The following is a 7115-nucleotide window of genomic DNA, read 5'->3' as shown; positions in this document are numbered from 1 at the left end:
AGAGAGAGAGAGAGAGAGAGAGAGAGAGAGAGAGAGAGAGAGATGGAGGTGCTCGCTGGCGGTAAATCCAGCCCACAATAAATGTAATTTCTAATTTCAAAGGGTCCATTAATTCTTGTCCAGCACCTCTGCCAGGAGTAGTTTTGATGGGGGGTCAGGAGGAGCGCTAGCATTAATAACAACCGCCTTATTACGACTGGATGTGGCCGGCGACAGCGCCCCGCTTAGACAGTGTCCTCTTGAAAAATAACGTATGATGCCATTAGGTGCCATTATAGGTCAAACCCCACGCAAACACACCAGGGCTGATGGGGAGCGGCAGTAAATCACTCTAATCCAGGCGTGAGATGTATTCCCACATCGCCGAGGGGGACGGGGATTTGTGTCACAAGCTGAGCTGCAGTTTACCAGCTTGAGTCACGATGAAAGCTGTGATAGAGCTCAGCCGTCACTCAGGAGGGCTGAGCCACACAGCTCTCATCACCTGCCTTCTAAACCTCCCAAAAAAAACTCAGCGTGGACCTGAAGGGACGCCCAGGGGGAAAAGATCCAGCTCTTTATGCTAATGTGGGTTTTCCAGGTGCCCACGTTTTTACCTCTGCTGTGTTATGAAACCAAACTGAATAATAAATAACGCAGTGTGAAATCTGACAAGCAGCCAAGGCTTATTTGTGCAGGATTATTATATTTTTCTTCTTATCTCTGCTCTCGTACAGATCCGGATCATCATCAGCTGATGCTGTTACTCAAGCAGAGATTTGACTCATCTCCCTTCCTCATCCTCCTCCGACTCTCAGCCCCTCTGAGCCCAACTGTCAATACTGAGACGCTGAACGCTGCTCAGACTGTCAGGGAGAAGCTGCAGCACCACGTTCACACTTTACCCAGACCCTGCTGCACAGCCTGCATGAGCACAGACTACCAGCAAATAGAAGAGTATTAAAGGGGTGTATTGGGTCTCAACAAGACCCAAACTCTGCAGAAGTTCTTCGCTCCTCTTCGCAGGAGACGGGAGAGAAAAAGCAGATAAAAACTGTGAAATGTACACCCAGAGAGAGAGAGCGACAGAGAGAGAGAGCTCACCTGCCCACGGCGCAGACGAACCAACGGATCTGTGGCTTTTCTTCTGCTGTTGCTGCCGCTCCGCTCACTAAAATCACTCCCAGGACTCACGCAGAGGGAAGATAACCGGCTCTCAGGAAAAGTGGTGTCAACACTCGTCGCACAAAGAAGGCAGGCAGGGCGCTCGCTGCAGCGCTGCTATCTCTCATCCTCGTTCCTCCTCCTCGGTCTCTTCCTATGCTTTGATCTCTCTCTCTCTCTCTCTCTCTCTCTCTCTCTCTCTGTCCAGTGGTGCCCCCCTCTCTCTCCATCTCTGCCACCCCCTCACTCTCCACCACAAGGTGTCACAAACAGAGTGTGTCTGCACCCACTGCCTCTTATTGGCTCTCACTTCTTTCTTCAACACTCCCCTCCTCACCACCTCTCTCTCTCTCTCTCTCTCTCTCTCCTCTATTTGGTTTAAAGAGGCAATGCATCACGCCACAGCTGCACAACTCGTCCACACTAGATTTTTAAAAAACGGCAACACATAAACCGTGTTTTCAGGTCCTATATCGTAAAGCTCTCTGTCTGCACTAAAACTCCTAAACAAAAAGGCTCAATCTGTTCTTCCCTCTACCAGTCCCAGCAAACATCTGGATCAGAGGGGGGGGGGGGGGCAGCTAAGTTATTCTGCAAATAGTGGTTTGATTGCGGGTCATCATTCTGTTAACCCAAAACCAACGTCATATCTGCAACTGATACATGAGGATGCAAATGTACAAGTGATTATCATTTGGGAAACAGTTCCAACATCTGTGTGTAAGCAGAACTTCTATATAATGTACTCTTGTGAAACAGGGTTGTGTCCAGATAGTTACCCTAGAATTTAGAAAACGTGAGAAAACTCTCGTGAGACGACCTTTCCTAAATTTAACCATTCGAGGCAACGCCTCACCTTACATTCTCCTCTCCTCCCCATTCATCGAGTGAACGAGAGACGAGAGAGCGAGAGAGAGAAAGAGAGAGAGCGAGACAAACAGAGAGAGAGAGAGAGTGAGAGAGAGAGAGACAGAGAGAGAGAAAGAGAGCAGCCGGCGTTATAAATGTTATTTTCTGATCGATTCACAGCGTTTATATTCTAAAGCATAAATAAACATAACCACACCTCCTCACAAACACGTGGGAAGGTGCCGTGTTTGACCTGGGAATAAGAACACCCCCACATGGAAATGGTTGCATTTGGTTGCATTTTATATCTTCAACCACTCGAGGTCAAGGCCTCTCCTCAATCATCGGGGTTACCATCTAGACACGACCGTGACACAGGATAAGAGTACCGATTCACTATTTCATGATCACAACATCGACTCCCCGGATGTAGACTGTGGGTGGAAGCCAAACATCGGCCGTCTATTCCAGCTGGTGTTCTCCTCTCCTTTCGCTGTCTGTGCTTTCTTATTTTGCAAAGGTTACCGTCACTGCTTAGCACCGCCCAAGAAGATTGTGATTGATTTAAAGGCAGACCTTTCTTTAGCGCTGACACAGCAATCACCTATGCGTGACCAGGTTAAAGGCAAGAGAAAGTTGCTCCCAACTGTGTATATGAGCATGCACATGTCATTATTTTCCCCAAAGTTCAGTTTCCCCGAGCCAAACTTTTTTTCTGATTCACCCACTCTGGAGTGTGAAAACCTCCGGTTTAAGGGATCAGTGTGCTTAGATGTCAGTTTTGGGAGGCCTGCAACAGAAAATTATTGTGACTTTACGCTGCGATTGCTAAGGTGTAGAGAGTAGGCGGGATTTGAACTTCTTCTTCTGCACAGCCGAGTGTAACACCAGAACTTTGATGTGTGTGCTAACATGCTCTTTGTACACTTTTTTTGTCCTAGCCCTTCTCTATGACAGCGGCTTTTCTTGTGGCCAATTTCATCTTCGGACGTGATCGGACGACTCGTTATAGTTTGTTTCAATTATACACCGTCCTTAACTCTGGAAGCAGGCACAAGGGCCTCGTCGTTAGAAGGAAGATTTAATCCTAAAATGTGCTTTAGAGGAGCTCTTCATTTCTGAGAGAAATTCAATGACTTGTTACAAATCCCACCAGTGGCAGCCATTATGTAAATTGAATTAGGTGTTGAAAACCGGACCGGCGCTCACATCTCAAACAGAATACGGATTCTAAAGGTCTGCACCCTTTCAACATGTTTTTGTCTAATATCTCCATAACAAAATAAAACTGCTTGTTGTGCATCTATAATTAAAGACATTTATGTTTTTAAAGTAGATGATGTAAAGCTGTGAAATCGCACAGCGCCGTGTGAGATGCAGAATCAAAATAAAAGATAGAGTAGAACACCAAGCTGCCCTCACTGAGAGGATCTGGCCTGAAATGATCAGTTCAAACTGGGACTGGGCCGAGAGAGGGCCAGGAGTCAAGCTGCCAATTTGCAATTATAATTAGCCTTCAAGCCCCTTAAAATGTAGATTACATATATTATCCATGCTGCCGTGTGCTCATGTGATGTTTGTTCTAATTCGGCATGAAAAACAGAGATGTGCAGGAGTCGGGAGGCTTGAAGTGCTCTCGGTGTTGTCATGTTTGAAAATGTGCTGCAGCTGTTTTCAAATGCAAGTGTCCCCTAAATCATTCAGATCACACCGTGTAACACGGTGCACCGACACAGAGTCCCCGCTGTGACTATACTCCTGCAAAGCGTTGGCTTAATTCAAGTGCAGCAGCTTTGGAAATGAACAGGAAATCAGAGAGGAACGCCGGAACATGTGTTCTGCTCTTACTGGGAGCTGGAGTGCGTGTGGTAATCAGGAGCCGTCTTGTCGTCCGCCTCATTAGCTGTTATTTGTGGGGTTTTATACGATGCTCTGTCTGCTCGTCTGTTCATCAGCCTCAAGAAAACACAATTAAACCCGGTTGAGATTTGGTGCCAAGATTTCCCCGGTGGAGATCAAGAGTTAGAGCTGGAATTCGTAGCATTAAATTATCTGTATTTATTTAGTCATGAGATGCATTTATTCATGGAGGAAAGATATCAGATATCAAACAAACATTTTCAGTCTCAGAGGAAGCTGGTCCTTTGTAGATGTTGCAATAAAAAACATTATTGTGCAATTATTATTGACTTCTAGCAGAAGATTCATATATTTTCATCTTCCTAAAAGCACGGCTAGTTCCGGTGATGAATGAGGTTGTTGGGCAAATTGAACAAAGATGGCGGAGGTGCTGTTGCACATTTTAACGATCACATTCATCATGTTTTCCTTCCATAGAACACCCTGTTAGATTTATTTCCTACCATCCAAGCAGCCACTTCTTGTTTTTTATTAATTTCCAGTTTTTCAGACTCACTTTTATTTGAACTGTCCTTGGTGATGCATTCAAGGACACGCTGCCAGCTGACATTTGAGTCACCTGCATTCATCGGCTGCAGCGTTACCAAATCAAAAACCTTGAAGAGAAATAATTAGAGATTGTAGATGCTGTGAAAATCACAGTGTACATTCTGACGTTTACCACATGAAAGAATCAACTTAAATATCAGAAAAGATGGATGATGAGATGGATTATGTATCTAAAGCACATTTATCAACATCTGAATCTTGTTCACTTGTTTCAGCTGAAACCTGTGCAGTGGTAAAACCATCAATGAGCAAAGGTTCGGTATGGAAAGATGCCAGCAGCAATGTAACGTGAACGCAATCTGTAGTTAATGTGCAAAACCACTTTATGGAACCTAAAACACATTATTAAACTGTGATCCGATGTTATCTATAAACCTTGTGAGCAATTTTATCATGTTTTTGTTTTCATTACATTTTTAATTAAAGTTGGACGTCACACAATCGTGTTTTTACGTGTTGTTAGAATAGTTCCTACCTTCTAAGCAGCCACTTGTTGTTTCTATTCATTTCCAGTACTCAGTTTCACGACTCAGTTTTAGTTAACCTGTCCTCAGTGACGCAATTAAGGACACACTGAACGTGGCAACTGTTAGTGTTCACATGAGCCAGCAGCTTGTGGAAGACGGTGAGGGTGCACAGTGAGGGTGCACGGTCAGAGTGTGTGCAGGTAGTCAGGTTTCTCTCATTACAGTCCTGCGACAGCCACGGATGCAGGTGAAATAATCCCTTTCATTCAGGCAGCGCTGCTCGGTGTTAAGCACTAACACCGCTGTGGGGGAAATGATGCAGCAGGAGTTAACACGGTGATTATATCAGGCGCCTCAAGCAACTGTCAATGTTCAGTCCAGTCAAACAGAAAACAGGCTTCAGCAGACGCATCGCCGCCTCGATACTCTCCACACGCCTATCCAGCCAACGAGGGAACGCAATAATACATCAGGGGGCTGCTGTGTACTTTAGATACCCGTGTGTGCTTTAGAGACAAGCTAAGCTAATTCATGAATAGATGAATAAATCAATTTAAAAATTGATGAGGCGACGCAAAGTCCTGCTCAAAGACATCCACGGGTGACTGGTCTCTCGGCGTTGCGCTGCATGACCTTCTTCTCTGAGATATGAATATAGACTTCCTGCCTGAGAAATCGGCGTTGAATGTGTCAGAACAAGTCTTAATTAACTGTTTTAAAAGTTCAAGTTGCTCCGGGAGCAATTTGAGGTCGACAGACGACACTTTAGACCATCGTGGATACAGGAGACGGGTGAGGAGGGGGAGATGGGGAGAGATTGAGTTTTATCCCGCTGATAACGGATGCAAATGACTATTTCCTCCATCTGGAGCGCATTAGAAGTAAGATCCTCATCATATTTAACTGCCAAACAAAGTTAGGACTGTGACTATAACTTGTGCAACAGCCACAATCTAATGTTTTCATTGATTTTTTAAACCTTTTTTTCCTTTATATAACTGAGTGCATTTATTCAACTACTGTTCTGGTATTTCCTTTTAATGCTACTTTATACTTTTTACTCCACTTAGTAAAGTTACTGGTTACGTTTCTGTTAACCGTATGAAACATATTGTTTAAGATTAAACGAGGTATCAGGCTGTTTCTCCGACAGTCCGAGTTGTTACATGCAGCAGCAGCAGCATGTAACATCTAGATGCCTCAGAGGTTATAATTTAAAGAACTATTTGAGGCCCCGAAGAGGTAAAGAGAATGAATACAGAATAATCTTGTGATCTTTGGACCCCAATGTTGGGAAACCACCGATTTAATTATGAAAAGGTTGAAACTAGCTCAAACAGTTTACCAGCTACAACAGTAAATGTGCTGCTTACACATTGTTGCATCAGTATTAACACTCTACTCATGCAATATAAAGTAATAGATCACTTACTAGGGCCGTTTGTTTTGCAGAGTGAGTGTCTTCACTTTTAAGATACTACTAAAGTGCTGACGTAGACCTTTACTTGTAATGGAGTATTTTTACTTTGTGAAGTAAAGGACTTGAGTACCGCTTCCACCTCTGAAAATATCATTAATTCCCGAGGCGATGAATGATTAATACGAGACCTTGAGGCATGCGATGAGAGCAGTGATTGTGCTCGGTAAAAAGAAAAAAGAAGTCAATACTTTCCCTCATCTCCTCCATACATCACCAGATTTCCAATCACAGAGGGAACGTCGTGGATCATGGCAGCAGTTGAGATTTTGCCTTCAACTCCGGCGGCCGGCGGCTCTTTACATCAGCGCAACGACGGCCCAGCCCGAGCTCCGATCCATTAACCTGTCACAAACTTTTGAATTGGAATTGATTCCCCTCGCCGTAATTATTCATCTGTCCCGATTATTTATCGCTGTGACGACGGAGTCCGTGCTTTCGTGTTCGGTTTGATTTTTTTTTTGGGAGCAGAATTAGATTTCGAATAGAAGGTGTGAACGAACCGACCCTGAAACACCGGATACACATCTGTCTGGAGCAACAGCCGGGGGGGTCTACCGCTTAAATTAATTTACATCTGTGATTAAGTCTGATTCACAATGTGTTTGGTGTTATTGGTGTGACACTCAGAAAATACCTAAACCAGACACTGCAGTTACATGTTCACTACGATGGATTATGTCATATGGGGGGGGGGGGGGGGGGGGGGG

This window comes from Anarrhichthys ocellatus, unplaced genomic scaffold, assembly GCF_004355925.1.
Source record: "Anarrhichthys ocellatus isolate YVR2014 unplaced genomic scaffold, GSC_Weel_1.0 scaffold2, whole genome shotgun sequence".
Taxonomy (NCBI): domain Eukaryota; kingdom Metazoa; phylum Chordata; class Actinopteri; order Perciformes; family Anarhichadidae; genus Anarrhichthys; species Anarrhichthys ocellatus.
The sequence above is the reverse complement of the archived record's forward strand: the minus strand, read 5'-3'. Positions refer to the sequence as shown.